This window comes from Ipomoea nil, unplaced genomic scaffold (genome assembly GCF_001879475.1).
Source record: "Ipomoea nil cultivar Tokyo-kokei standard unplaced genomic scaffold, Asagao_1.1 scaffold1768, whole genome shotgun sequence".
Lineage (NCBI taxonomy): Eukaryota > Viridiplantae > Streptophyta > Magnoliopsida > Solanales > Convolvulaceae > Ipomoea > Ipomoea nil.
The window spans coordinates 450,407-465,126 of NW_017618196.1; the positions used below are offsets into that span (position 1 = coordinate 450,407).

Consider the following 14,720-nt stretch of genomic DNA (forward strand, 5'->3'; position numbering starts at 1 on the left):
ATTCTTTCTTTGTTTTGATATGCTTTTGCAGATTGGTGTGGTCATTGAATATTTTGCAGAAAAATGTCTAAATTGGGAAGCTGGTTGTTCTCAAGCTATTGGAGTTCCAGAGGTAAGAGGAATTGCTTGGTTATTTTGTTTTGTCTCGTCTGATTGATATTTGATTTGCAAGGCTAATTAAGTGTAATTTTGAAAACTTCTCCTATTAGAATTGGCTATAAATAACCTCCAACTAATGCGTCCTGTATGGCTTCAAAGCAAAGATTTGATAGTGATCTTGGTTTTAAAGAAAGGGCTCAAAATCTTGAAGTCAGTCTTTAGGTGATATGTAACCATTTTATTTTAACTGAGCACTCGTTTTACAATTACAATATGAAATAATCTCCCAAAACTCACGCCTCTTTGATTGCTAACTCCACTTTTATAATGCAAAAAATTTGAGGGGTTAACTAACCACTTAAATGGTAGTGATAAATGGTTTACTACAATGCAGTTAAAGGCAACCAACATGGTTGGCGTGGTGGTTCAACACCTCGTCTCTTAAGCATGAAGTTGGGGGTTTAATCCCCACCCTGTGAATGGAGCAAACCATTTGGCTAGTCCCCTACCACTTAGTGTGCTGACAGTAGGGATGGGGGATTAGTCTTCTGGCTATCGACTGGAGGGATGCCTTTGGGCACAAAAAAAAAATGCAGTTAAAGGTTTAATTTTGTGATGATGATGATATCTTTCTTGCTCCGCCCCCCCCCCCCCCCCCCCCCCCCCCCACCCTCCCCCCACCCCCTTGTAAAACAGAGTAGTGAGGAGTAAAGGAAAAGATTGGTAGGAATCTGTGAAATTTTTCGAAGCAAAATTGAAAGGGTTTTCCAGCAACTTGGAGAAAAATATACTGAAATTTCTTTCTTTTGTTAAGACTTGAGATGAATGTGGATCTGTTACATACAAGAAGGGCTCATGCACAACACGTGTTAAAAAATTGATGTTCAATAAAGTAGGGGGAGTTGCTCTCCCACATGGGAGGTTGTGGGTTCGAGCCTCAGTGGAGGCGGTATTCACTCTTTGTGCTTCAGTAGGTTGAGAAAGTAGTTATGAACAGATACTACACCTTTTCTTTAAGCGATTAATACCACTGTCTTCATGTATCTGTTTCCAATGTGTGTCATAGCCCATAGGCATCAGGTTAAGATATGATAGAAGTTAAGTGCTTTGATCTATATTTTTAACCACATCTTCTTGCAGGCTGCAAATATAGGAGGTTGATTTCCATCTGATGAGAATGTGTATTCTAGCTATATTAATAAACTACTAATTATATTCTATTAATTCAAAGATCAAATCTGATTACTCTTTCTATTTGGAAAATATCACCTAGGATAAATGAAAGAAACAGTCATTTTGCCTTGCAGCCTGAAATATAATAATGATGATGCAGCATTTATGTAAGTGTTCTTTAAGAAATCAAAGATATCAATTTGACAAAGTGAGGAGTTTTATGTGATACCTTAGCTTAATATCATATCTGCAAAGTTATAGATATAGATGTAGTGATGACTTGGCCAAGATCACAGTTTAGTTAACTGCTGCAAAATATAGTATTTGATCTATTATAAAACATGACTGGTTTTCTGATTTCTTTTTCAAAAAATGCATTTGATATTCTTTGAGTCTTTGACAGACAAATGTTTGTTGATCATTTGCAGGGCATGAAGGGTAAACTTCCTCAATCTCACATAACTGAGAGTTGTGGGGGTTCCTTGTGAAAGTAAGGTGCTATTGCAGAGTATCCAAAATATGGTAATAGATGGTATTGAAACATGGGCTCAAGAGCTCTGCCAAATGGACAATATAATGGTCAGTTTATCCTCACCCAACATTGAAAAGGAGATGGATAGATGCACGTTGGTCATTTGTACGTGATGTACTGTCATTGGTGAAACCCTGTTGTGGTTGTGGCATGCATGCAGGTTGAGTCATCTGGTGCCTATATGATCAACCGAGATGATGAGATGACTTTACATGTCTGTTTTGCTGCAATTATATTCATTCTTTGTTTTGATATACTTTTGCAGATGGTGTGCTAATTGAATGCCTTGCTGGAAAGTTTCTAAACTGGGAATGAAGCTGCTAGTGCTCTCAAGTTATTGGAGATGTAGAGGTAAGATGAATTGCTTTGTTATTTTCATATTTTGTTCTGTCTGTGCCAGATTGTTATTGATTTGCAAGGCTAATTAAGTATAATTTTGAAAATTTGTCTTATTAGAATTGACTATAAATAAATCTTATGAATCCTGGCTTGCCAGTCGGGCTTACACCAGAGTCAATTAGCTTATACAGATATATTGAAGGTTTAATTTGGTTGTTTTTCCTTGGACCTTAGCTGTGAAAATGTGCAGTCCAGATGATCTAATTCAATAATGTAACTGAAAGATGCAGTATTGCTTAACCTGGTTTCCTCACTGTAGTATTATTGTCTACTGAAACATGGGCTCAAGAGACTTTTTATCTCCAAACATTGTGAAAGTAAGAGATCTAATGTTGATGTTTTTTCTTTTTGAAGAAATCAGGTTGGTGACTTTGAAAATATTTTAAACTAGCTTAGGAAGCTGCTAGTCTCAACTCTCAAGAATTGAAGATCTACAGGTAATAGTAATTGCTTGGTAACATGACTGATTAATATTGATTTGTAAAGCTAAGTATAATTCTAAAAACTTCTTCATGAGATTGATTACATTCATTTCATGCATTCTATAGGGTATCAGAATGAAAGATTTTACAGTGATCGAGCTACAGAATGCGTGCTCTAGACTAGAGATGCATCGTGTTCTTGAAATGGCTTGCAGAACCTGCAAAAATCATACTCTTCAAAATCCAGGAGCCTGAATATGATGAATCCCATATAGAAGAGTGTATAGACGACGACTTGGATGGCATGAATCTTCCCTTGGGTTTGAATACCTATCAATCTATCATTAGTGCTCTTGTTGTCAGGCCATGTTAGCCGTCTAGAGTGAGTCACTGCGAGTGTCAACTTCTAAAGAGGTAAATAGTAGGAATATAATTGTATGAAACATCCTTGCCATTTTGCTTGAGTTTTCTCATGTTGATGCTCAAAGAAATTATGTTAGTTGGTCATTCGGCCAAGTGAGTATGTAGATACATATTTCGATCATAAAGTGTCTATATGTGATATGATATGACTTTACTTTTGTTTGTGATTATGAATTGCTGGTATATACAAACTAGCAATATATGTCAAACAATAAAACTACATAAAACATGGCAATATCATTTCCAATGCAATCTGTCACCAAAAACGATCATATGCCATATGATAGGTTACCGCGCACATAACTTGAATAAAACGCACCACAATCTAAAAAATATATGCACACTAACTTTCTAGCATGTGATAATGAAAATATGTCACACAACAAACATAAACCAATTAAATTATAAGTGCAACTCGATGCTTGAAAGTTTATAAATTAAACTTATTTTGTTGGTTGACTTTTGAGTGTGTGTATAGGAGGATTAGATGGTTTGTTCATCCTTTAATTTCTTCCTTCTTTAATTCAAGTCAAATAGTGATGTGAAGAATTGATCCAAATACTCTGCCAAACTCATATTTTAATGTTATTATTATTAATGTCAATGGAAGAAAAAATTGTTTGTGTTTTAGCCTTTAAGGTAGTTATAAAGACATCTATATAATCAAATTGATAAGTTGAATAATTTTGCTAACTTATATACTTTCTCTAAAAACATTAATATGCTAAGAATCACTTTAAAATTTCGCTCTAGCAATCGGGTGCATGGGAGTTCAAATTATATTGAGAACCTGAAAAAAAAAATCCAATCTTTGTACACAAAGTGTACATGCAGAGGTGAGAACCTAAGGATTGACAGAGTGACTTGCAATTTACCTCCTTCGGACTTGTACACAAACTGCTCCAGGATACTTCTTACAGACTGAATTTCACATCTGATTGCTGCTTGATTCAGGAAGTGCAAGGGATGACAATTGATTTTGCTAAAGAAGAGAAAGTGTTATATCTGCTAAGTGCTAACGAACCCACCGAAGCAATCTGATTTGTGTCATAAACATTTTGCAACGCAATGTACAAGTGCCAAAATTTGGCATCAACGCTTGGGCTATTTTCCAATGAATAAACTCCATCTTTTGAATGATATTTCAATGTTCCCCATCAGAAACATAGTATGTGATACTTGTCATCTAACTAAGTATAAGCGTACTCCTTTCCCTTTAAGTGTTACATGTTCCAGTGCTTGTTTCGAATTAGTGCACACATATATCTGGTGACCCTTCCCAATACGCTCATTGGGAGGAGAACATTATTTCTTGACTTTGGTAGATGACTATTCAAGGTTTACACGGGTTAATCTAATGAGGACGAAAGGTGAGGCTAGAGACTTGATAAGGAGATTCCACAATTATGTTTTACACAGTTTGGTATACTCATCAAGACAATACGAAGTGACAATGGGCAAGAGTTTAACATTGCAGAGTTCTTTGCTGAAAAAGGGATAGTCCATCGAAAATCGTGTGTAGATACACCGCAACAGAATGCGGTGGTGGAATGCAAGCATCAACACGTTCTTAATGTTGCTAGGGCTCTTCGATTTCATGCTCACCTTCCATTTGAATTTTGGGGGCAATGTGTTTTGCATGCTGTCTTTATAATCAATCGTCTTCCATAACCTATGCTTGAATGGTCTAACCTCTATTATTGCAGATTATATGGAAGGGATCCCAATCTTAATGCTCTCAAGGTTTTTGGGTGTCTTTGCAATGCTTCCACCCTATCAAAGTCAAGGAACAAAATGGCACCATGCAGTAGAGGATGCCTTTTCGTTGGAATACCAGCTAATGTTAAAGGTTACTTGTTATATGACTTAGATGATAACTCTACTTTTATATCACGAGATGTGACTTTCTATGAAATACATTCCTTTTGCTGAGAAAGATCATTGTGGAGCGGAAACAATGTCACAACAGTTCGATCCTCCGATCCTTTGCCTGCCATACTGGTCACCACGCCCCTACATTATGAAATGCATAATCATGTTAGTGGTCAGCCTTATGTTGAGCATAATTTGAGCTGCATGATTCTGTTGATAACCATGTCGACGGGCTTTCTGATGGTGTTTGTGATCATGTTCTGTCAGAGTCTGCTCGTGATGGTCCTCACAGTATTACACGGGATAAACACAAGTTTCTGACCCGGTCCCTCTGTTCATGATATTCAACCTCGGCGAACAACCAGACATAGCAGGGCTCCCAGCAAGCTACAGGATTACTACTGTGACATACAATTATGAGAAATGGATCCTCACCTCATTCTTTATTCAAAGTGGTTTCGTATGAGAACCTTGTGCCATCACACAAAGCTTTCTCCATGGTTGTGATGGCTATTAACGAACCACAGACATATAACCAGGCTATTAAACATGATTGTTGGAAGAAAGTCATGGACGCTGAGATCATTGCACTTCAAGATAACAATAATTGGGAGTTGACTGACTTACCTCCTGGAAAAACGCCCATAGGATGCAAGCGGGTTTATAAGGTCAAGCTTAGAGCATATGGCACTGTTGAAAGACACAATGCGAGGCTAGTGGCGAAGGGTTACATGCAGCAATTAGGGGTCGACCGTGGAATGCAAAATTGAGTACTGCACTTCTTCGTCTTGGTTTTAAACCGTCCAAGTCCGATCCATCATTATTTATTTATTTACCGGGAAGAGTGATGAAAATTTCATTGCCCTCCTAGCATACGTTGATAATATCTTGGTAGCAAGTGGACAAATAAGTCTTATCACATAACTAAAAGCATTCTTTGATGATAATTTCAAAATTAAGGATCTAGGATCCTTAGGATACTTCTTGGGCATAGAGGCTAAACTAGATGTGTCTGGCTTGAACTTATGCCAACGCAAATACACTCAGGATATCTTGAATGAGACTGGTTCTCGATTAATGCATTGTGATGGTATACCTCTTGAAGATGCCGGTAGCTATAGAAGTGTTGAGGACAACGGAGGACAAACTAATGATATGCAAGACCCATTGTGTGTCATGGACGTTCCTATCTCACGGGTAAGGGCAAAGAGGTTGCAAGAAGCTTTAAATGGTCTCATAAATAAGTTAAACAACAAGAAGACCAAGAATGAGCTATGTGAACTTAGGGAGGGAAGTGAAGCAACATATGTCAATTTGGTTGCAGTCCAAGATTGAGTTTCAAAGAAGCTGGCCAAATAATGGGAATGAGACTTACAAATAAAAATTGAATTCAAAATTCAATTTTTCTAGCTTAACAAATTGCTCCCTAGTTTCTAGCCAATTTTTAGCCCAGTTTTTAGTTATTTCTTCTTTTTAGTTGGCTGAAAATAAGGTTGTCATAGTAGTATAAATAGCCTCTTTATTTTGCTTTGAAGGCAGACAATGTATAAGATTAGAAATCAAAGTCTTGCGCCCCATAACGCAAGTTTTCTCTCACTGGGTCCTATGTGAGCTCTTCGACTTATCAAGGAAAATACCAGCCTTGTGGCGTCATCCCCGATTTTTATCGTTCTACAGCCGGACGTGGCAAACCGCTATACACCAAAATCCAAAAACAAGAACACCTTAATTCCAAATCAACACTCCCTAAACCTACAACAAACCAACCTGTCAACCGCCTGTTTCTTTCGTTGAAACTACCATAACTACACAGACACCAACTGGACTGATCCGAAGTTCCCTCGGCAGCTCGTAGCTTCACTCCGGACTGCTGATTCGCAACAAGAAGGTTGGTGGAGAAACTATTGCAGCTAATAGCGAAGGCCGGACATTGCTTATGTTGTTCAATAGCTTTACCACCTTTTTTCAGCTAAGTCAATGCTATTCTCCAATATTTTGGGACTCTTGGGTAGAGGCTCTGGTGATTGGAATTAATTCGACGTCGTAAGGTGGAATATAATACTTAATGTATAAAAAAAATGATAAGAAGACAAATTTTCATAGCTATATATAATAATTAAAGAATACGTGATTAGTTTAAATACTATCAATAAATTGAGATAGTAATTCAACACCAAAGCTGATCAAGTAATAATCTTAAGATGCAAAGGACCTACTGCTATCTCTAAGATGATATTTGATGAAGTGTCCTTAATCAGCCAGCTTTGCTCCTTATTCAGATCAACAAATAAGCAGTAGTAGTTGTTAGAGGCCAAGGGCTTTTTGGTCTTTTCCTGTAAGATGGCAGTTATAACTGCCATCTCTTCATCTCTTCATCTCTTCATCTCTGTATATATAAGGCTGTAATCTTCTTTTCTCTTTTCAAGTTTTTCTCTCCAATAATACAACTTGCTGAGCTTCTCTCCATTGATGAACTCTATCACTTTCACCATGAATTAAGCTATCCTAACATGGTATCAAAGTGCCGGAGCTACGCCGCAGTGGTGATGACAGAAAATTAGAACGGAAATTCAGCCGGAGCTTCTTCGAATCAAAGTCCAGCTCAGATGAACATGAATCCAAGTCCAAATCATGCTCAACAAGCTGCGGATGAATTCGATGACCACTGGTACTTGCATATTACAGAAAATCCTAATCTGATCCTAGTTTCTCCACCACTATCCGAGGTGAATTATGCATCCTGGAGCAGATCAATGAAGATAGCTCTAGAAGTCTAAAATAAATTTGGATTTGCAGATGGATTTATACTGAAGCCTGAGATAAATGATCCAAAGTACACTATTTGGAAGAGCTGTAACAACATAGTGTGCTCCTGGATCTTCAAGTCGTTGAGCCCTACGATTGCAGAAGGAGTCTTATACCTCGAAGCTACATCGGATGTCTGGAATACTCTGAAGAGAAGGTATTCTCAAGTTGATTCACACAGAATTTCTGAGTTGCAGAATGAGATCTTCAAATGTTCTCAAGGTAATCTCTCAATAAATGAATACTTTACTAAGAGTAATGCATTATGGGTTCAAATGAATACAATGAGACCTATTCTTGCCTGTGAGTGTGTGCCTAAGTGTTCCTGTACTCTGATGAAGAAGATCCAAAAGGAAAAGGAAGAGTATCAGATAATAAGATTTCTGGAAGGATTAAATGAAGAGTATGAGAATATCAAATCCGGAATTCTAGTCATGGAACCTATTCCAGTCATGGAAAAAGTTCTCAATATGACATTAAAGATGGAAAGGAAGCTCAGGAATTCTCTTAGTCAGAAGAACAATGATCTAGTTCAAGCTAATGTTGTTCAAGGTGGTGGAGATCAGTGTACAGATGATCAAACTATGATGACAGTTTCAGCCTTAAGCAACAATAGCAAGAAGAAATTCAATAGTGGAACAGGCAAAAGTGTACCTAAATGTATTTTTTGTGGAATGATTGGACATACCATTGAGAAATGCTATAAGAAGCATGGATATACTCCAGGTTGGGTAGCAGGTTATAAGTCTAAGAATAAACAACAGTCTCAGGATGCTCAGCAGGTTCATAATGCTTCTGTGAACCAAATTGGTGACATGGGCATCACTAATGACCAGTTCCAAAGGCTATTGTCATTATTGCAAAATCAGAATCGAGGAAGTCAAGCATCCACTAATGCTGTTGTGACTGTCAACACTACTGGACTGAGACCAGAATTCAGAAATCCCATGGAGAAACACCATGAAGGCAAGTTTATCTCTAATCTTCATGTTAGTAGTGCTTTAATTTCATCCACCATTTGGATTCTAGACTCAGGAGCCACTGACCATATTACATGCTCCTTAGAATACTTTGAAGCATACAATTCTGTTCAGGGAATGTCTAATAAGTTACCAAATGGAGAAATGTTGAGTGTATCACATATAGGACAAGTCAAGCTACATAAGAACATATTGTTACAGGATGTCTTGCATATTCCCTCTTTCACTTTCAACATTATATCTGCAAGCAAGTTAGTAAGACAATCAAGCTGTGAAATCATTATGAAACCTAACTCTTGCACCATTCAGGGACATCTGGGGAGAATGGATGGTTTTGCTAAAGAAAGAGATGGATTATATATACTTTCTTATCCACCTATGAAGAAGCAGATGTGTAATGTGAATGAAGAATCTGATATACTTTGTAATGTTTTTTCTCTGCAATTGTGGCATGATAGATTAGGGCACTTTCCCATAAATAAAGTGCAATTATTAAAGGGAATAAAACTTGCATCTTCCTCTAAACCTGTTGATTTTGTCTGTGAGACATGCCATTTTGCAAGACATAAGAGATCTATTTTCCCTGTCAGTGTTACTAGAGCTAAGAAATGTTTTGATTTATTGCACATGGATGTTTGGGGCCCCTTTCCTGTGCCATCTCTCAAAGGGAAGCATTATTTTTTGACTATGGTAGATGATCATAGTAGATTTACTTGGCTGTATCTAATGACACACAAATCAGAAGTAAAAACCATATTCCAAAACTTTTACAATATGGTTTATACTCAGTTTTCAGCAAGAATTAAGGTGGTCAGAACAGATAATGGAAGTGAGTTCATAATGACCACATTTTTTAATGAAAAAGGGATAATACATCAGAGATCTTGTGTGTACACACCCCAGCAGAATGGAGTGGCTGAAAGAAAACATCAACATATTCTGAATATAGCCAGAGCTTTGAAATTCCAGTCTGGATTGGCTGATGATTTTTGGGGCCACTGTGTCCTACATTCCTCTTATTTGATTCCTCCCTACTGATGTTCTAAATGGTTGCACTCCATTTCAGATATTGTTTGGGAAGGATGTGGATTATGAACATTTCAGATCCTTTGGTTGTTTAGCCTTTGCTGCAACAATTTCACCAGGGAGGAACAAGATGGGATCTAAGGCCTCAAAATGCATATTCTTGGGTTTTCCTGCTAACGTCAAAGGCTACATATTATATGATGTTATTAACAAAGTTACTTTTGTTTCTAGGGATGTCAGATTTTATGAGCATGTTTATCCTTTCAGAGACAAAAATCCAGATGTCAATAAGCCTGCATCAGAGTTGTTTAATCCCACATTGCCTCTTGTTCCCATTTCTGTTGAGGCAGATGCTAGCCCTTTAGAGCCAACAAAAGGGCATGTTATCCCTGCAGCCACACCTCAAAGTTATGATGACAACTCTGATGAGAGAACCAGTAGAGTTTTGTTGAATGATGATGGTATTCACTCTGGTGAGACAGCCAATGATGTCTTGATGAATGGCCAGTCACCAAACTTCTTTGTTGACTTGCCCTCCCTTAATACATCAGATGAGCTTGATAGGCAAACTCAATCTGACAGCATTCCACAGCCAAGAAGATCATCTAGAACAAGAAATGTTCCTTCAAAATTACAGGATTACATGTGTCAGTCTACCATGATGAGAAGCAGTCCTAGAACCTCACCACACTCTATGGACAAGTTTATCTCCTATGATAACTTGTCACCTAGTCATAGATTGTGTGCATCCTCCATTACCACTTCACATGAACCTCAAACCTACAAAGAGACAGTCAAAAGTGAAGAATGGAGGAAAGCAATGCAAGATGAAATAAAGGCCTTGGTTCAGAATGACACTTGGCTATTGACAGACCTGCCAGCAGGAAATATTCCCATTGGTTGTAGATGGGTGTACAAAATCAAACACAAATCAGATGGTTCTATTGAAAGATATAAGGCCAGGCTAGTGGAAAAGGGATATACTCAACAATTAGGTGTTGACTATATTGAAACTTTTTCTCCTGTGGCAAGGATGACAACAATCAAAACCTTTTTGGCTATGGCTGTGGCAAAAGGATGGGACATCCAACAACTTGATATTAACAATGTTTTTCTTCATGGGGATTTGTAGGAGGAAGTATATATGGTTGTGCCACCAGGTTTTCAAACTGATAAGCCCAATCAAGTTTGCAAGCTGCTGAGATCTTTATATGGATTAAAACAGGCTAGTAGGCAATGGAATGCCAAATTAACTAAAGCCCTACTAGACAATGGTTTCAGACAATCATCTGCTGATCCTTCTCTGTTTACCAAGCAGACTTGTGATTCTTTCATTGCTTTATTGATATATGTTGATGATATCCTGGTTGCAGGAACATGTTCTGTTCAGATTAAAGAATTGAAACAGTTTCTGGACAACTCCTTTAAGATCAAAGATCTTGGTTCATTAAACTATTTTCTTGGCATTGAAGCTTTCAGATCCTCTAAGGGTATCAACATCTGCCAGAGGAAGTACACTCTTGAGATCCTTGAAGAAAATGGCTTCCTGGAAGCCAAACCTGCTAATACTCCCTTCAATACAGGTCAAAGACTCCATAGTTTGGATGGGGCTCTACTTGAACAACCTGAAGTTTATAGAAGATTGGTTGGCAAGTTTTTGTATCTGACAAACACCAGGCCAGATATAACATTTGCAGTGCAACAGCTTAGTCAGTTTGTGGACAAGCCTAGGGATACTCATTTGATTGCAGCTCACAAAGTGTTAAGATACTTGAAGGGTTCTCCTGGCAAAGGCTTATTCTACTCCTCTCATCCAAACACTAAGATTCAAAATTTTTCTGACTCTGATTGGGCAACATGCATAGAAAGCAGGAAATCCATAACAGGCTACTGCATTTATGTTGGGCATTCCCTGGTTTCATGGAAAACAAAGAAGCAGGCTACTGTGTCTAGATCATCCTCTGAGGCTGAGTATAGAGCCTTAGCTTCCACAGTATGTGAGATACAATGGTTGTTATATCTATTGGCAGATTTGCAAGTTGAAGTCAGTAGTCCTGTGGCCTTGTTTTGTGATAATCAATCAGCCATTGCAATAGGAGAAAACTATGTTTTCCATGAGAGAACAAAACATATAGAGATTGACTGTCATGTAGTCAAGCAAAAAGTCCAAGAAGGGGTGATCAAATTGCTAAGCATCTCATCACAGAATCAGAATGCTGATGGATTCACTAAACCCTTGCCTAAACCAGCTTTTGATTTCTTCCATTCTAAGCTGGGCCTTCAAGACCTTCATGCTCCAGCTTAAGGGGGGGGGGGGGGGGTGATGAAGTGTCCTTAATCAGCCAGCTTTGCTCCTTATTCAGATCAACAAATAAGCAGTAGCAGTTGTTAGAGGCCAAGGGCTTTTTGGTCTTTTCCTGTAAGATGGCAGTTATAACTGCCATCTCTTCATCTCTTCATCTCTTCATCTCTGTATATATAAGGCTGTAATCTTCTTTTCTCTTTTCAAGTTTTTCTCTCCAATAATACAACTTGCTGAGCTTCTCTCCATTGATGAACTCTGTCACTTTCACCATGAATTAAGCTATCCTAACAATATTTACTTTTTTTTTTCTTTTTAAGGAATGATATTTACACTGAGCAAATACCAATTTTTTTCACACGAGTATTATCAAAATAACACTTTTTACCAATGATTATTATTGTAGTAGCAATTTTCATCCACGATTATTGTTTTAGTAGCAATTTTCATCCACGACTATTATTTTAGTGCCAAAATATGAAATTATTAATGGTATTTTTGTCCTTTTCAAATTAAGATCCCAATTTGAACATGAATAAAGGGATTTAAGCCCTATGATCGATTTCAATTCACAGTTCTGCTCCTCAAATTAAGGTAGGATGAGGAGGAGAACATCAAATTGAGATTGATCTTAGAGCTTAAATCCATTTATTCATGTTCAAATTGGGAACTTAAGTTAAAAAGGACGAAAATACTCTTAAAATTTTTAGATTTTGAGATGCCTTAAACGGATGGATAACTAGCGTGGTAAAAAAAAAAAAAAGCTCAATTCATTTTTGCCTATGTTACAAATATATATTAGTAATGGACATTATTAGTATTTATTCTTGTAGCAACTGAAACGGTTTCTGGAATTTATTGTATGGATTATCATGTACCCTATATATATATTGTACTATTGTACAAGACTGGAATGAATAAGATGATCCTTCCATTCTCTCTGGTTTTTTAACACGTTATCAGCACGATGTACAAGGAGTAGTGTTTATTATGCTGCACCTTTAAATTCAGCTTTTAATAATACTTTGCATAATTCTGGTGCAAACTTACGGTCCGTGCCATTTGTCAAGTACGCAAACCCAGCTCAGAATGGTCCTAAGTCTTTTTCTCAATTGTTGGACTGTTTTATTTGCTAGTCTTGAATGCACTGTTCCCTGCTTGCATTTTGTTTTCCGGCGGTGTACTTGGGTGGCCGGTAATGTGCAATGGAGTTTTCAACCTATTGGTTTAATCATTCCGGCGAAGTGAAGAAAAGAAACTGTGAAGTTGCCCTCAGCATGCTCGAGTCTAAGAGATAAGTTGCTCTGGATTCATATATTGCACCTACACTTGTAGAACCATTGTGGTTACACTCAAGCATTACAATTATGCCCGTCTCTATGAGCTAAGTATTTATTTTCTTGTAGAAAATATTTATATATGCATATATTTATGTGATACATGGTTATTCTATGCAACTGTCATATTTATATATGCATATGATAATCACATTGTGGATAAATTCTACTCTTTAAGAGGGAGATATGCCATATGCTTTTGTATCCAGTTGATGCGCATGCATAGAATTAGAGAACTTAATTAAAATACATAATATTGTGACACTTTCTTGACGTGACCACCGCATACATTGTATGGTCGGTGCACTTGTTGTCAAGTGACAAATTATTGTTGTGTCACAAATTGCTATCTCATGCTTTATAGCGATGTCACAAAAGAGCATTTATTGATTTGCTCTTGATGGTAACAATTCTTTGCTATAGGCCATATATTTTGAGATTTATCTTAAATCTTATTGGGAGCTATGCTCGGACGGCAAATTAAAGCCATTAATTTATTATATGATAGTCCTTGTAGGATTGTCTTGATCAACAAGTGGTTATAGCATGAATTTTAAACATAGCATTGCCCAGAAGGTGAATTCATAGCACTAGTTATATGTTAATAGCACTAGGACAATTTATATGACTAATGTCAAATTGACTTAATTGTGATTTGGAAGTCAATGATTATTTGTCCAAATTCATGCATACTGATGGTACTAGTTTTTATCATAAAATTATATGGCATGAGTCTTGAATCTTATTCTTGAATATCTCAAATTTGGGTATCCAAACAAGATGATAGTGCCTATTTTTTAATATAGTTTTGCCCAGAAAGTAAACACTAAGAGCACTAATTTTTTATTTGTCATCTTTTGGTGTAAACCCTCAGTTATGAACTCGTGAATGAAGTCTGCAGCTTCTATTTTTAATGCTATGCTACCCTCCAAAAGTCAAAATTGACTCACATCATGATGGTTTGTCTGAAGCAAACAAATTGTGAATTTTTTTTTATAGTAATCACTGCCTGAAAATTCTGACCGACGCAGTTTGAAAATTAATTTCACGAAAAATACTTCTAGACCTTGGATTGGAATGAAAATTTTCATGTACGTTCTAGACTTGCTAAACTACATATCTATAAAATTTTGTGCCAAAATGTGTTACCTTTTTTCCCCAGAAAATTCTGGAATTTTCTGCCCTTTTTAGCTTGTATATCTTGCTATTTTGTGATGTTTTCATGCTTGTATGAAACTATGAGATAAAATGAGAGCTTGCTTAGAAAAGTGTTGTTTTTGACTCCCCGAAATAGGAATGAATGGGCACGACAACAAACATGTGCTCATTATTCTTCGGCAAACGGTACTT

The 14,720-nt window shown here is 37.1% G+C and overlaps 1 protein-coding gene across 1 annotated transcript in view; it reads left to right on the forward strand.

Moving 5' to 3' along the window:
* LOC109192092 (putative late blight resistance protein homolog R1A-10) overlaps window positions 1–14,720 on the forward strand; it is a 185,287-nt gene that overhangs the window by 82,642 nt on the left and 87,925 nt on the right. The window contains exons 10-13 of the mRNA XM_019342703.1: window positions 32–112; window positions 1,701–1,964; window positions 2,070–2,155; window positions 2,558–2,640. The gene's annotated coding sequence lies outside the window, so the exon portion shown is untranslated. The remainder of the gene's footprint in view (window positions 1–31; window positions 113–1,700; window positions 1,965–2,069; window positions 2,156–2,557; window positions 2,641–14,720) is intronic.